At 35.5% G+C, this 17,543-nt stretch overlaps 1 pseudogene; it reads left to right on the top strand.

Annotated features, from left to right (window-relative positions):
- The first annotated feature begins 7,679 nt into the window (after window positions 1-7,679).
- LOC138149791 (guanine deaminase-like) lies at window positions 7,680-16,504 on the top strand (annotated as a pseudogene).
- The last annotated feature ends 1,039 nt before the right edge of the window (window positions 16,505-17,543 follow it).

Raw genomic sequence — 17,543 nt, forward strand, 5'->3', positions numbered from 1 at the left:
TGTGGTAGCTGCAAACCCTGAGGACTCTTGGGGTGCTTGCTGCTACAGTCAGGAAACCCACATTGTCATCTAAATTCAGTTTTCATTGACTTCACGTATTTGAGGGAGTCATCCTCCTCAAAATGCTTCCACATTTAGAGGATCAGTGAGTACATCTTATTTCAAGTTGCATTCTAAAATGGTATGCCTAGGAAAATTCAAGTGTTTCCAAATATCAGGTTCTTACCAAACATTATCATGAAAAGAACTGAAACACAAAAAATCGACTTTAGAATAAGTAAATAAATTGTCGAAAAGGTATCACATTGTACAAAATACACCCAGTATAAATAAAGAGAAATTCAATTAAATATATAGTAGATTCACATATCTATATACAATTATGTGTATAATACATATCCACACATATGTACATATATGTGATTCGTATATAGACATATGTGTTATATACATTATAATTATACCTATACCTTAAAATTTTATAGCCATCATTTTATATATGCATATTTATATAAGTGCACATTTATCAACAAGAATTTGTTGACATGTCCCATAATGAATGTATCATCATACAATATTAAATGTATGGATTTAAATGTATATGTATACAAAGGAATTGCACCTGCATATTTTCTAGATATACTATGACATATTTTCATACATGTGGATAAATGTATATAACACACCACATAAACACATATTAAGTACACTTATAATAGAAGAATTCAAAGATATTTATTTGAGGCTTTTCAAAATGAGTCAATGAGATTTGACTTGCCCAGAGTAACATAATTAGTAAGTACCTGAGGCCAGATTTGAATTCAGGAAGACATGTCTTCTTGATTTCAGGCCTGGCACTTTGTCTACTGTGCCACCAAGTTGTGCCAAAAACAAGGCGAGGCAAGGAATTGTGGAATGACCAAATGAAAATGAAATGGAAGATGATGAATCAGAATCCACCAACCACACCCACAACATTCTACTTGAAATGTGGTTCTTCATGAGGTTTTTTTATTCTTCCCTTACCTCCATACAATCCCTTTTCCTTTCCACGTCAATGTGCCAATGTCATATTCCTGTTACTCTGAAATATATTTTCCAAGGGGATTTATTTTATGTCAAATATTTTATGTCTTTTGCTTTACTGACATCATCATCTTTGAGGGCACTTAACTTCTTTATTATTCAATATGTTCAAATTGCTTTTGAAAAATGTTAAATATGAGCTTTAGAGTTTTAAGCTTTGGAAACAGCATCTATTTTTGGGAGGAAGTGGTGAACATAGAGAAATGGATGGAGTAAAATGATAGCAAAGTAAAAAACAGAAAAAAATGAAAAAGATAAGTGAAGAAAAGAAATAAAAATAAGGAAAAGAAAATAGTTACCAATATTCTTTTATTAAAAAGAAAAAATGAAATATTAACAAATGGTTCCCACAATATGGTGTTAACTTTAGTCAGATAGAAAGCTGAAAGCCACCCAGTTGACTAGTAAATAGGAGAAAGAGTGTGTACTATTTTTCAAACAAATATTGCCCCTGATATGACCATATTCTTGTTCATTCACCAAATTATATTCAACAGCTGTATATTCAGATTGCAGAAAAAAGAAATCTCATATTACCCTAGCAATATAAATTCAGTCACATTTCCTCTGATACAGCATCCACTATTAATCTTTTTTCTTATTTCTGTAGGATAATATAGATGGTCCTCCAATGCTGAAATACAAAATGGATATTGATGGAAAGGAGGATGAGGATGATCATTGTTAACTCATTGCCTTAAATATCTATTTTGTTTTTCCCTATAGAAACCAAAAAAATTTGTGAGTGTTGGATAAATGTAATTAAAAAGAAATATTTCAGAATTTACCATTTATCATTGAGTAATGAAAAATGAGAAGTAAAACACATGTAACAAAAATTCAGTACAGCATTCAAATTCCCATATTGGCCTTGTCAAAAATCTATATATAATTTTGTATTTTAAGGTTATTACCTCTCCTGCAACAAGGGAATGTTATGTTTCATCTTTGTTCCTTTGGGTTTGTTGTTTGTTATCAAATTAAACAAATTCTTTCTCTTTTGTTTTTCTATGAAATTATGTTGTAGCTATCTATAGTTACATGAAAAAAGTACTCTGACTCAGTATTGATTGGAAAAATGTGCATTAAACAGTTTTGATGTACTATCTCATAGTGACTATATTGCCTAATGAGTCAGAAAAAGCAAATGATGAATTTGGAGGGGACATGAGAAAATGAGACTTTAATGCATTGTTGGTGGAGTTGTGAACTGATTCAGTTCTTCTGTACAGCAACTAGGAACCATTCGCAAAGGGATGTAAAAAGATGCCTACCATTTGACCTAGCAATACAACTACTAGGTTTGCATCCCAAAACAGATTAAAAAAAAATAAAAGTAAATTGACCTATATGCAAAACAACAACAACAAAAAAAAATTATAACAACTCCTTTCTGGAGGTAAAGAATTGCAAGCTGAAGGGAGATCCATCAGTTGGGGAATGGCTGAACAAGTTGTGGTGCATGATCTTAATGTGATTATGTAATATGAGAAATGATAAACATGATACCCACAGAGATACCTAGAAAGACTTGGATGGGCTGAGGCAAGTTGAAATGTGATCAATAGTGAACGACTTGCCTATTTTCTTTTCTTTTCTTCTTCTTCTTTTTTTTTTAAGCAATTGGGGTTAAGTAACTTGCTCAAGGTTACACGGCCAGTTATTTCTGGTTGTGGTGCTGAGTATCTGAGCCCAGATTTGATCCCCAGGTCATCCCGATGCTGGAGCCGGTGCCCTTACTCGCTTAGCCACCTGGCCGCCCCTAAGCAACTGGGGTTAAGTAACTTGCTCAAGGTTACACAGCCAGGTGTTTCTGGGTGGGTGCTAAGTTTCTCAGCCCGGGATTTGATCCCCAGGTCATCCTGACACGGGAGCCGGTGCTCTTACTCGCTGTGCTACCTGGCCGCCCCATGACTTCTCTATTTTCAACAATGCAATGATCCAAAACAACTCTGAAGGACTCAGGATGAAAAAAAAAATCCATCCCCAGAGAAAGAAATAATGCTAGAGGAATAGAGAATAAAGCATCCTTTTATTTTTACTTTATTTTTCTTGAGTTTTTTTTGTCTATGTTTTCTTTTACAACATGACTATTGTGAAAGTCTTTTGCATGACTGCATATTTATAAATTATGTAGAATTTCTTGCCTTTCCAATGTGGGGGGAGGGGTGGAAGGGAGGAAGGGAGATAATATGGAACTCGAGTTTTGAAAATGAATGTTAAAATATTTGTTTGCGTGTAATTGGGGAAAAACAAAAAACAAAATAAAACCCAAAATTTAAAAAAGATATAATTACATGACTGCTGCTAATTGTTCTTTCTCTACTCTTCATCATTTTGTAGATTTCTTTCCACTTTCTTCTAAAAGTCACCATTTAAAAATTTTCTCAGGGCACAATATTATTCCATTACTTTCATATCACTTCATCTATGACCATCTCCAGTCATCCTGATCTATACTTTTGCCACTGGACCCAGATCGTTCCAGAGAAGGCTTTAAAGTGTAAGGCTCATGACTTTGCACAGTACTCCCTCACACAAAACCAATTAACTTGAAGGTCATGTCATCAACTTCCTTATATCATGTCCCTCTTTAAGAATGAAGGAGAAACAAAAAAAAATCACAACATTTATTTTTCATTTCTCCAGTAGTTGGGCCTCTCTTTAGTTTCCAAGTTTTGGACTCCTGTGAAAGGTATTGATATTAATATTTTGCCCACATATATATTTCTTCTTTCTTTGATCTGTTTGGGGGTGGTGAACTAATAGTAAGATCATTAAGTCAAAGGTATGAACAATTTACTAACCCTTGCAGCATGATTCCAAATTAATTTCAAATTGTTGATTCAATTTATACCTCTACAGCAATAGTTCACTAGTGTATCTGTTTTACTTCAATATTTGCCATTCTCTTTTCATTCATCTTTTCCAACCTCATAGTTCCTCAGTTTTATAATTCTTTACTTATTAATGATTAGGAACAATTTTTTTTTGCAAATGAGTTTTGACAAATTATATTTCTTCCTTAGAAAACTGCTTTTGTGTACATAGCTCTTAGGGAATTACTGTATATACTAAATTTGAATTAGTTCCTTATATATTTTGAATATGAACTGTTATCATATCATTTTTAAAGGTATGCATATTTAAATATTTTTATATCAAATGATTATTCTGTATTTTTCCAATAAATGTTCTAGAGAATATTGCATGTTAAATTAACTGATTTTAAAAATGAATGAGTATTAGGATGTATGATCATTCATCTTAGACTTGCTCTAAACATGTTCAGGAAGTACTAATATCAATCAGTATGACTAGGGTGACATGGCTTTCAATAATTCCTATGAGGTTTCAATTTCTTGAGATAAATTTTTATATTTTGAAATTTTTTTATTATCAGGTAGTTTGAAGTGTATGAATATTTGATGTGTCAAAATCTATTCAAAGTATTTCTTAATGTATATGCATCAATGCTATATCTGAATAGGTATAGAAAGCAATTTTGGCTATAATGATATCCTGGTACCAAGGTAGTTTCTCTCCTGAATACTCAAAGAGATTTTGAGATTTGTATTTTTAGTTTAAGAATTTTCATCTGCTACCTTATAAAAGATAGTGAGTTCTAATCACAAAATTCTAGGTAACTAATATGTTTTTCAGTGATAGCCTACAAAAGACAAATTCAACTATTAGACTGAGAGCTCCTTACCATCAAGATCGTATTTTGCCTTTCTTTCTATAGGCAGCTCTAGTACCTGGCATATATTAGTAGGTGTTTAATAAGTGCCAATTAACTCAATGAACTAGAAAAAATGGTCATTTTATTCATAATACAATAGCTTCTACAAAATTTAATATGGCAGAACAGTATCATAATAATGACTCATCCCTTTGTTTCTATCTAAATATCATGAAAGGACTACACCAATAAAAATAATAATATCACTTTTATAATTTTAGAAGACGGTGATTTAGAAATATGATTCAATCAATAATAAATACTCACACATTCTCTTAAAACAAGAGACACCAAGTCAATTTCCCTCATATTGGAGATAATTTTACAAGTGACATCAATGATTCAATTAATCTACCCATGAAGAAGATATGAGGAGAAAATAAGAAGCCTTTAAAAATGTAATCCAATGGTTAAGTGGAAGCAAGATGTTTGAGTAGTAGAAAGTGATAAACCAGAGGTCATCCCCAAAATCCCTCTGAACAGATGTAGAAAATGCACCACACTAAATCTTGAGGGGAAAATCCAAGAAAAAGTTCTAGTTTATCATTTCTGCAGGCCAGATCAATATTCAAATAAAGACTACAAGGTACATACAGACTGGGAAAAAAATCTTCACTACAGATGATTTCCCCCCTTGATTAACAAAGGTATTATGTAGGGGGCAATCCAGGATTTAAAAAACATAGTAATATAGTAATTAATTTATTTTCAAAGCAAATTATTCAAAGGAAAATATTTAAATGAACTGCTGAAAATTATAATTTTAATAGAAAAGTTAAAGTGAAGTCTGTATCAGTCAAAAGTTGTGTGAAGCTAAATAGCTATAAATGAATAATAAAAAACACACTTTATTTACACAAAGATATGCTTTTACTTTTGAGAAATGATACCATTTTGAAGTAATGCAGTTATTTGTAGCTCAATTTCAGCAACTTCAAGAGCTATCTGGTAGCCTTGTGCATTAGTGTAATGAGAGACAGCATGTCATTTAAAAAAAATGTGCCAAGGTAAACTTGTTTTTATCTTTATGAAATGCAAAGTGAATTTGAATCAATAAGATAAAAGCAAATATGAACTGCTAAGTAGTACTTCATTTCTACTAAGCTTTCTCTCTTATTTCCTGTTCCTACTTCTGGCAGTAGCAAGAGGTAACAGGAAGGCAATTGAATTGGAGAGATCACAAAATTCCCATGAAAATGCATCAGGCAACTACTCTTTCTGTTCTCATTATAACCATTGTCAGGAACAATAATTAGAATTTTAATGCTTCCGAAAAACACTTCTGCAAAGTTCTTATGTTACCTTTGTAAGTCTGAACCCCGCCCCCCCCTGCAATTTGCAGTGATTTCATCCTCAGGTCTATAATATTGGAGACACATGAACCACAGTTAGAACTGTATTAACTTCAGGGTATAATCAATTTATGCTGATGTTAATAAACTGTAGACATTCCCTGAAGTAAGAATGTCAGTGATGCACCAAGAACAAATGTTCCATCAGAATCTGAACTTTTCATAAGGAATAATGTTTGTCACGAGAAATTAAAACTTTACAATAAACTATTTCCCTCATAAAGATTTGGATGAGGTCTTTAGATGGTCTGAGATACTTGTTTTGTTATAAAGTCACTGTAAGCTTAAGACTTGAAAGCAAGTCCCTCATATTTATGTGTTTATTTTCGAGTGCACATGTGTATATGTATTAGCACATATGTGTTCTGTGCATATACATATATGTATACACACAGAGGCATGTGCACATACAGATACATGCACATAACCCCATACATGTGTACATGCATACACATATTTCTTAAGCGCATGCTCAATACATACACACATGTATGTGCAGCATGCATACATGCACGTGTAAATGAACATACAACACATTTATGTGTATATATGTGCATGTGTGGATATGTGTACATGTAAATACATTTGTATATATGTGTGCATGTGTATATGCATGCATGTATGTATGCATGTATTTAAAATAATTCCTGCACAATGGTTTCCTCCAGCCAGGATTATTTTATTTACCTTACATCCCTTCAAAAGGAATGTTTCCTCTGTTCCTATTTCAAAAATGGTAATAAACCTAATTGGAGTCACTGTAAACAGGTCAATGAGAGCCCAGGTCTGAGACTATGTGAAAAAAGACCAGTGTGATGCTTGACAATTTTGCTCCTGGAAGTTTGTAATGATTTAAAATTAAGCAAAAGAGCTTTTTTACATCAAAGTCTATACAGGTATTGCAGAGCTGTTAACTGACTAACAAAACAAACAAACAAAAAAGCTTTTTACTTGGCTGCTTAAGCAGGAATGAGAGTGCATACAAAATAAACTGAATGGATACATTTAATTCTTTTTTTCCCCCCCTTCCTGTTGGTTACAAAGTATCAAGGTTGACTTAATGAACACCTGAGAACTGTTGTGCCCTTTTCCTCAACAGCATGGCTAGAGTGCTCATGATCTACTCTGAAAGCCTACATTGAAGCTAGGACTAACCACTTTATCTTCTTTGCTTTGTGATAAGGAGGGGTGAGATCTTAAAAGGTCAGATATTGGTTAAGCTGTCAGTTTTTAGACAATATTCTAAGACTGCAAATCTCATGTATGTTCTTGAATAGAGTCATTAGATAGAAATCCATACTGGCAATACTTTACAAATCTAAAAACAAAAGATACATATATAATATACACATGTATATACACATACATATGCACATACAAGTATACATATAGATATGTATAAATATAATATCTAATGCCCTATATCAATTATCAATGTCAGTTCTTATTATGTCAACATCATATTAAACATTATATTCTAGGTTTTGTCTCATTTCATTATGACGATTGTCATCTCTGAAGGAGGAAAAGTTAGTGGAATTCTGTTCTGTATACTCCAAATACCTAATAGTGCCATTGAAATAGATTCATATTCTTCAATATATTAAACTTGCAGATTTATACTTATTTTATCTTCCTTCCTCATATTGGCCAATTGTTGAAAAAATTAAATTCTACATTCTCCTTCTCTCTTGATTCTGTAGCCACATTGCTAATTACGCCCAGTCAAGACTCGTCTTTGGATGATTCACACCATAAACTTCGTTAGTTCATATAAATGGGCTGTTGAATGAAAATGGAGATAATTGTCCACCTATTCTTACTGGGTTCACTACAAATATATGTCCATCACTGCTGCTAGGCAGTGCCATGAGACATCCATTATTAACTTACTATCCCACTTTCTTAAATTACTCTTAAAAATCATTTCAGAAGCAAAGACAGCAGAGTAATCAGTAAGTCTCTGTCATCCTGCCACAATGTCCTCTAAAAAATACAACCCAGGAAAAATCCTGGAACATAAGAGCAAGCAGAAAGAGAGAGTGGAGCACTGTCTTAGCCCAGAAAACTTAGAGAATGTGTAAGAAAGGTCCATTTCACTCAGTAAAAGAGAAATACATTCCAGGACAAGAAATGTCCCCTCAAGTCAGTGGCAAGACCATCCTTCCCATAAACTGGGATACCCTGAGCCTTAGGGTGGTAGAGAAAGCCAAAACCAAGACCAGGACCCTTCACATACATTACCATAAGTGTGGAAGCACTAGGATCCTACTCAGATAATCACCACATGCACCAGTGGGGGGAGGCACCCTCCACTAGTGAATCTCCATATGCTTTATAATAGCCAAAGGGAAATGAAGAAAAAACCAAGGCCTTCATTCAACTGCACATGTCACATGTAACCACTAGGACTTCAGTTCAGCCCTACGTATGCTGAAATATACTTACAGCTTCCAGCTGAGGACACCTAAGGCCCCAGAGACAAAGCCAGACACCAGGTACCTGGTCCACAACACAAGAAGCTTCCAAAAATGATCCCTATACCTGAGAAGCAGAATTCAGCTTTAAAATCCAGGAAAAGAGGAAGCAAGATCAGGAAAAAGCAAGAACAAACACTGACCAGAGACTCTTTTTTGGAGATAGGGAAAATCAAATTGTAAACACAGAAAAGGACAACATTGTCAATTTAACCATATATGAAACCTCAAAGAGGAATATGAACTCATCTCAAGCCCAAATGAAAGCCTTCTTAGTGCAGCTTAAGAAGTATTTTAAAAGTTAAATAAGAGAGGTAGAAGAAAAATTGGTGGAGAAATATGAGGTATGCAACAAAGTGTCAAAAGCTCGGAAAAGGAAAGACAAAAACGGACTATAGAAAACAATTTCTTAAGAAATACAGCAGGGGGGATGGAGTGAAGATGGCAGAGAAGAAACACAACCTCTGAGCGGTTCTGGCTTCCACCTTCTCCAATCAATGTAACAAAGGGACTCTGAATAAACTCTGGAACTGCAGAACCCACGAAATGACACAGAAAAGCTACCCCCGCCCACCCAGGACAGCCTGGTAGGTCGCCAGGAATCGGCCATCGCAGCGCTCTGGGTGAGGAGCAGAGGCCCAGGTGAGCTGGAGCTTTTAGCCCCAGGGAAGGTCTGACCAGCCGACCTCTGGAGGGACTCCAGATCAGCACCAGCTGTGGCCCATTTCCAGAATTATCAACACATAGATGGGAAGGACAAAGTGAGAGGTCAGTACAGTCTGGACATTGAGACCCAGTAAGTGCGAGTCATTGGTTTTTGCCCCTGAGGCAAGAAGCTGCCCGACACAGCCAGCCAGCGCTATTTGGCAGCTTCAACTCTTGTCCTGCAGAGTGTAGGGGGACCAAGAGACCAGTCTGAGGGGTTTTACTCTTGCTTTAAACTGCTTGAACCTGGATTATGGTCTAGGGTGGAGATCCTGGGGTGTGTGACCAGCTTGACAGAGTGTGTGGAGTGCTCAGAGAGGGCACCTATCTAATACCTCTGTCAGCTGAGAAAACCACAGCATTTGGGACAAACTGCCCAGACTGGTGGAAGAGTCCTACTGTGTCAATAAGCCCAGGGGTCAAGTGACGGAGGGGTAAAATGCCCAGGCAAAAAGAATAAAGCAGACAAAAGATTCCAACATTAGACTCCTATTTTGGGGACAAAAAGGAGCAAAACATGGAACAGGAGAACGACAGTGAAGTTGAAACCCCTGCACCAAAAGCTTCAAAAGGAAAATACGAGCTGGTTACAGGCCATAGTGTACCTTAAGAAGCAGATAAGAGAAATGGAGGAAAAATTGGACACATAAATAAGAACAAAGCAAGAAAATTATGAAATGAGAGTCAACAGCCTGATTGAGGAAAAGAACACCTTAAAAAATAGACTAACTCAAATGGCAAAAGAGCCTCAAAAAGGCAATGAGGAGAAGAATTCCTTAAAAAGGCAAATTTGCCAGATGGAAAAAGAATCTCAAAAGCTCAATGAGGAGAATCATTGCTTCAGAATTAGATTGCAGCAAATGGAAGCTAATGACTTTATGAGAAATCAAGATGCTGTTAAACAGATCCAGACAAATGAAAGAATAGAAGGCAATGTGAAATATCTAATGGGAAATACCACTGACCTGAAAAATAGATCCAGGAGAGATAATTTAAAAATTATTGGACTACCTGAAAGCCATGATCAAAATAAGAACCTAGAAATCATACTCCAGGAAAATCTCGAATGAAATTGCCCTGGTGTTTTAGAACCAGATGGCAAAATATCCTAAAAAGAAAAGTCCTAAGAATATTATAGCTATTTTCTGGAATTCCCAGATTAAGGAGAGAATACTACAAGCAGCCATGAAGAAACAATTTGAATATTATGGACACATAATCAGGATAACCCAGGATCTGTCAGATTTAACACTGAGGAATTGAAAGGCTTGGAAAATGATATTCTGGAGGTCGAAGGAGCTGGGATTAAAACCAATAGCCACCTAACCAGCAAAAGTGAGTTTCATGTTTCAGGTGAAAATATGGTCATTCACTGGAATAGAGGACTTTCAAGTATTCTTTTTCTTTTTTTTCTTTTCTTTTTTTTTTTTTAATAAGCAATCAGCATTAAGTAACTTGCTCAAGGTTACATGGCCAGTTATTTCTGCGTGTTGTGCTAAGTATCTGAGCCCGGATTTGTTTTCTGTGGTGAGATTTTCTTTTTCCAATTTTGTCACTGTAGGTTTAAATTTATCTTCTACCTCTCTGATGTGGCTTTTAAAATCTTTCTTGAGCTACTGCAAGAATGCTTTTTGGGCTTGAGGCCAGTTCCTATTTCCTTCTGTGGTTCAGATGTGAATATAGATTCCATGTTGTCCTCTGTACTTGTTTGTTTTGCTTAATATATTAAGATTGGATGCATTTTCTTGCTTTTGCTTCTCAGCTTCCTTTTTTCCCATTGTGATTGCCTATTTCCTAACTGGGCTTTTCAGGCTGGGAGCTAAGGGTCTGGTTGTTGACTTTGTGTGCAGTAGACTCTTTGTGTCTAGGCCAGGACTTCCAGTCTTTCCCATAAGTTACTGGGGCTCACCGAGTAACCTGTAGGGGAGGGGTGGTCTGGCCATTTCAGGTTTCCACCTCTATGCCCCTGGGCTACAGCTCAGGCAGGCTAAGCAGTTGGCAGCCAGCAGAGCTTGTGTCTACAGATTCCCTTAGTGGTACTAATGCCCACCTGCTCTTGTGTTGTTAGTGCTTGTTGGCTCCACCACTCTGGGCTTTGGGAGCTCCTGTGGGTCAGCTGAGGTGGGGTTTCTTGGGACCCCTTCAGGCTGTGACTTCAGACTCCTTACTGCTTCAGTTATACCATTTCTCAGTGACTTCTAAGCCTGAGGCTATTTTTACTATTACAGGATTTTATTCTGGGTGGGACATTTATCTCTAGATTTCCTGGGTCAGGGAGGGGTAATTGGAAAAGCCAGGGTTTACTTTGCCATCTTAGCTTCAGCAAGTTCAGAGAGGTGATTTTTAAAATTCCAGGCTGTGGGCTGATAGCCCCAGGAGAAGCTGCTGTCACTGCTGCAGGCTGCTTTCTCTTTCTCAGCTCTGACCCATCCTCTGTCTTTTGGTGAGATGGCTACAAATTGCCCTTGGGGTGGTTAAGCCCCCTGGCTGGCTCTTCTTGTCATTCTGCTGTAGCCTGCTCTCAGGTCCATGCTCATGCAGCCCCTGTGTGCTCTGTGCTCCCTCTGCCCAGACCTATGTGGGAATTTTCGTGGAATGGGAATCTCCCATGCTCCATCTCCCAATGGTTTCTGTTACTCTAAAATCTGTTCAGATTCACTTTGTAAGTTTAGTGATGGAATTCATGGAGAAGCTTAGAAAAGTTCCTGCTTCCATTTTGCCATCTTGTCTCAGCCCTGTAGCCAGTATTTCAAACAGACTTCATTTGACCCTGAGACTAGTACACTTATAATATTTTTGTAGGTGTTTAATGACTGAGAAATTTAGTTTTGCAATATTGATTTAGTCCTTGAAAATAAGACATTGAATGCTTAAATTCAGAAATATAAGTGACCAAATATGGAGAATGTATTTTAAAAAGAAACTACAGGGCAATTTTGGGGTTAAGTGACTTGCCCAAGGTCACATGGCTAGTTTTTGTATTAAGTGTCTGAGACTAGATTTGGACTCAGGTCCTCCTAATTCCAGGGCCTATGTTCTATTCGCTGTGCCACTTAGCCACCCCTCAATTATTATTACTTAAATCTCAATTATGATTCATCTTTTTAGCAAAAAAACATTTGTTTACAAGAGATTAAATATCACTTATGTCAATGAGAATTACATTTTTCCATAGTAGTAATTGTGGAGTCAAGTAGATAGTAATTTATGTGTTAGAAAGCAGACTATAAAAATTGTTTTCTCTTTATTTTTTTTTTGGACTGGGAAATTAATTGAAAGAATGATTAAATTGCTTTAAATCATAGCATTCATAACCTTCTTGAATTCTTTTAAGATATTGTACAATTTTGTCTAATCAGGAGTTGCCTCCAGGCTCCAGGTTATCCACCCCTAACTCTAGTTTGTTTTATACAATAACTTCTTGAAGCTTATTATAATAACATAGATTGTTTAATTAATTTTACTAAAGTAATCTTAATAAATTATATATATAAATTGGATGTTTACATCTATACAGGCACATGTGTGGATAATTTTCAAAAATGAAAAAAAAACTAATAATCTCATGTTCCCTTCACTCTCCTTAAAAATAAAGAGCCTTAAAGTTTATAAATTGTCATTTTGACTAATTATAATAAGAAATTGGTATAGAATAGTCTTAGAGATGCTTTTCTGTGTCAGTACCCAAACAAAACACATTTTGAAATAATGTATTCATTCTCAAATAATGAACTTTTTTTCCCCAATAAAATTCCACATTTTACGACAGTTCAGTTTCACCATTAATCAGGCACCTTAATATATTGTCATTGAGAATCTGAATGATTCCTAATTTTTGCTTTGCTTGTATATTTTTACTAAAGCATGATGATACATTCTACAATAAACCCTCCCATAACTTTTATCAGTATCTTTTGAAATCTAGATGCATATGTAATGCTATTCTTCTGGATATGCCTAAATTTCTGCAACACAATTAATCCCTGAGATCCTGAGGGGTCCTTATTCAGGTCTTCCTATAAATCCCTCACATGTTCATTCAATGTACTGTAGATCACAATTCCTCTCTTAGGAATACATAGATGGCAATGAATCCCTCTGATCATGCATTATCCCTCACCTGTGACATATGAGTAACTCATTTTCCCCATTCACACATCTTCTTGATGATAACCTTTTCTCTGTCTCTCTTATAGTCTTTCATTTTTAAAGAGTTTCAAACTGCTTAAATCCACTGCTTTACTGCCAATGGAGTGATCATCAACAATGATTATTTTGAGTTTAGTTTTAGATGACTCATGTCATTCAACATCATATTCATGATAGCACATATGTATGCATACACATGCATGTGTGTAAGAACACACATATACACATGTATGTATATGTGTTTACATATGTAAAATATTTGCACATTCATGTATACCATATACATATGTACTTCATCTATACACTATCTTTCTTTTTCAAGATCTATCTCTCTAATTTATGAATTAAATGACATAGGGAATAGGAAACTCCTGAAGAGGAAACTAAGTGCACCAATACAGAAATGCAGATCATGAACAGCTCCACTACTTATATTCTTAGAAAATTTTCCTGCAACATGAAGAAGTGACTTCAACAAAATCACTAGGTTTCAAGGTGAGATTTGAATCTTTGTTTTCCTACATCAAAATTCTACTGTCTATTTGCTATAACATAGTGCCTTTTGTCAACTAATATCATTTTACTATTAAAAATGGGTACCTTTGCTTCATAGAAAAACTTGGGATTAATATTAAAGTTGAAAAACTCAAAAAGGAACCATCTAAAGGTAACAGTGCTTTGCTTTGGAACTCTTTTGAGTTCCAGGTAAATTTTTTATTTGTTTGTTTCTCTTTATTCTATAATGGTAGTAGTCAGGTTGTAACTAGTAGTTCCTGCTGTGAAGCTAATTGCAGCCTAGTTTCCACACAAGGGTCATTAAAGACTTAAAAACTGTGCTAGATATAATCTCACAGGCCCTTTTAGAAACTCAGTCAATCCTGCTTTCCACACAGCAACATGGCCTGCTTCTTGAAACTACCTGCACAACTAAGCAAAATGGAGAGCTGATTACTTTCATTTCACTATGTGAAATTTTTTACAGCTTCAACTTCATCAGGATTCTCAATTATATGGCTCTCAACATGCAGATGATAGTCCTTGGCTACATCTTCTTTATATAATATCCAGGTTTGCTTGTGACTTGTTTGTCCCTAGAGATATTTTGCATAAGCAAGACTCTCTTTACGGTCAGTGGATTTCAAATATAATATGACAATGGAAGAGATGATGATGTTTAGGATACTGAACAATGAAAGAAATGATGTCAAAGGAAGTACTAAAATTGTATTGATATGTCAACAAGAATTAATTTTCTGGAGCTACAGGAAGGTGGTTCTGGACCTATGTCTCTTCTTAGTCCCTCAGATGCCTCTATTGAGAGTGTGATAAAAACAATTAGGCATCATTATATCATGGATTTTAATGTTTAATAATTTTTTGAGTTTCATATAAGACATTGAACACATAAGGAAGCTAAGGCACAACAGTAACTTGGAAACTATCGCACAAAATGACTATGACAAAGATCCAGCTTTCTTTCTATCTGGCTAGTGTTCTTCCCACTTTAATGTGTTGAACAGATGCTTTATTCCATACATAGTAAGTCTTACAGAAATGACCCATTGATATGCATCTTTCTTTTCTTTTTTATTTTTCCTTTCTATTGTTGAGTATTTAAAAAAATAAAGTAGGACATTTGAGGTAAATTTAACAACTGGGAGGAGGGAAGGATCTTTAGATAGATCTCAAAGACTCCATTAATTTCAATGTGAAAAAATATAGCTTTCTTTTCATTGAAATATAAAAGGAATTCAAGTTTTTTAAATTATGGATTAAAAATATATGGAGAAGGGGTATATAGGCTTCTTACAGCTGATTAAAGGGTTCCATGACAAAAAAAAAAAAAGACTAAAGAGCTCTTGGAAGAGTTTCAAGGCATCTAAACTAGAGTCAGAATGCATACAAGCTTTGGGACTCAGGGCACATTACTTAACCTCACTGTTCTCTAGGTAATGCTTTAAAAGTTGTAGAAACAGTGTCAACCAGAAAACCCACAGAAATATCCAGAAGGAAAGGATGATCAACTGTGTCAAATGCTGTAGAGAGATCAGGAAAGAGGAGGATTGAAAATATGATAAATTTGGACAGCATTTGTGGGCAAAGTTTGCATGGATATGAATGACACTGTTCCAGAGTACAAGGAAACAACTGAGGAGTCAGTTAAAGAGACAGAAAGGTTTGTTAATGAAATGCTGAAAAAAGAATATACTAGGGTGGAGCCCATTGTGACACCACATTTTGCCCTTTCCTGATCTGAGACTTTGTTTCATAAACTCAGTGATGTAGCCAAGGACTATCAACTGCATGTTCAGAGCCATATAATTGAGAATCCTGATGAAGTTGAAGTTGTAAAAAAAAAAACTATTTCCTGATTATAAGAATTACATAGATGTATTTGACAAAAACATTCTCCTGCTAGATAAGACAGTGATGGCTCATGGATGCTACCTCTCTGATGAAGAGCTCAAAGTATTCAACAGTGTGGAGCATCAATCTTCCACTGTCCCAAATCATACTTGTAGATCTCCAGTGGATTACTAAGTATGTTGAAGGTTCTGAAACATAATGGGAAGCTTGGATTGGGCACAGATGTTACTGGAGTTATTCATCTTCCATGCTCGATGCTATCAGAAAAAAACAATCATGGTAGCCAACATCCTTTATATGAAAAAAGAAAATGAGGAAAGTTTCACTCTGAAAGGAGTATTTTCAGACGAGCAATTCTTGGAGGAAGCCAAGCCTTGGAACTAGATGACAGGACTGGAAACTTTGAAGTCGGCAAGGAATTTGATGCCCTTCTGAACAACCCTAAGGCTTCAGACTCTCCCATTGATCTCTTCTGTGGCTATCTGACTGGTGAGCTTTCAGAGACTATCATCCAGAAGTTTTTCTATCTAGGAGATGATCGAAATATTGGTGAAGTGTATGTGGCCTGCAAGCAAGTGGTTCCATTTTCAAGCTCGGTTTAAGACCACTAGGCTTCTGAAGACATTCTCCTGGTATAGCTGATGATTCTGCATCACTCTGTTCAGCCCAGGCAGAGTTGGAAAGTGTTGGTTAAAATATAGTACCTTCTTGTTGGGAATGATTACTAAGTTTCTGTGTCTAATTAAAGACTCCACTTGAGAAATCACTGGAAGGAATCCAGGGTTCATTTTAGGTTCCTAGGTTAGGTGGCTTTCACATATGTGAAAATTTTATCATTTGAGCTATAGAGATTTTTTTTCGCCATGTTCAAAGATGAACTTTTCTTTACTAATTTAAAAGCATTAAATCAATTCCATGGTGAGGAAAAAAAAAAACAATGCCAACCAGCCCTGGGAGAGGTAATTTGGGAATAAGCCTGGGATATCCTCTATCAATGAAATCATAAGTCTAATCTATATTTTTAATATCATTCCTATTTTTCTAGAGATGAGAATAAGAAACAAAACACCAGTAACTTACCTGTGACTTTTCCTATCATTCGAATATGCACCCCCACACACATGCACACACACATGTGCATGTCTGTGTATGTGTGCATAATTGGTTCTGAATTATTAGTTGCTGAAGTGACTTTTACCATAGCCATAATTTTAGGTGTCTAATTCTAGGTGTCCTCTTAGGAGATCGAGGTTTTGGTGCTTGGAATAAAATATTAAATGAATTATGACAACGGTTCCCATATATCTTTTGATTTCCATTTGTGTCCTCTTTACCCTAACTGAAAATTTTCAAATCACAATTTAAACATGACATTCATAAGTGGCCAAAATATGATAGAAAACTTAGTTCTTACATGGATCAGTTAAGGATCAGGAGTCTTCATTTCTTCCTCCATGTATTTATTATTATATTCTGGAAACTATTTTTCCAAAACCACCAAAAATTGTGACAGAAAACCAGAAACAATTACACCAATGTCTCAGAAACAATATGTGCTATTATTAAGTATTTCAAAGGAGTGACAATAGCTAAAATATTAAAAACCCTTGCATTTTTGAATGCATTCCTGATAAATCCATTACAAAGCTTGCATTAGTTTTAAGC

Source organism: Petaurus breviceps, unplaced genomic scaffold (genome assembly GCF_028583685.1).
Source record: "Petaurus breviceps papuanus isolate PSGF00001 unplaced genomic scaffold, PetGlider_PUasm1.0 90849, whole genome shotgun sequence".
NCBI classification, from domain to species: Eukaryota; Metazoa; Chordata; class Mammalia; order Diprotodontia; family Petauridae; genus Petaurus; species Petaurus breviceps.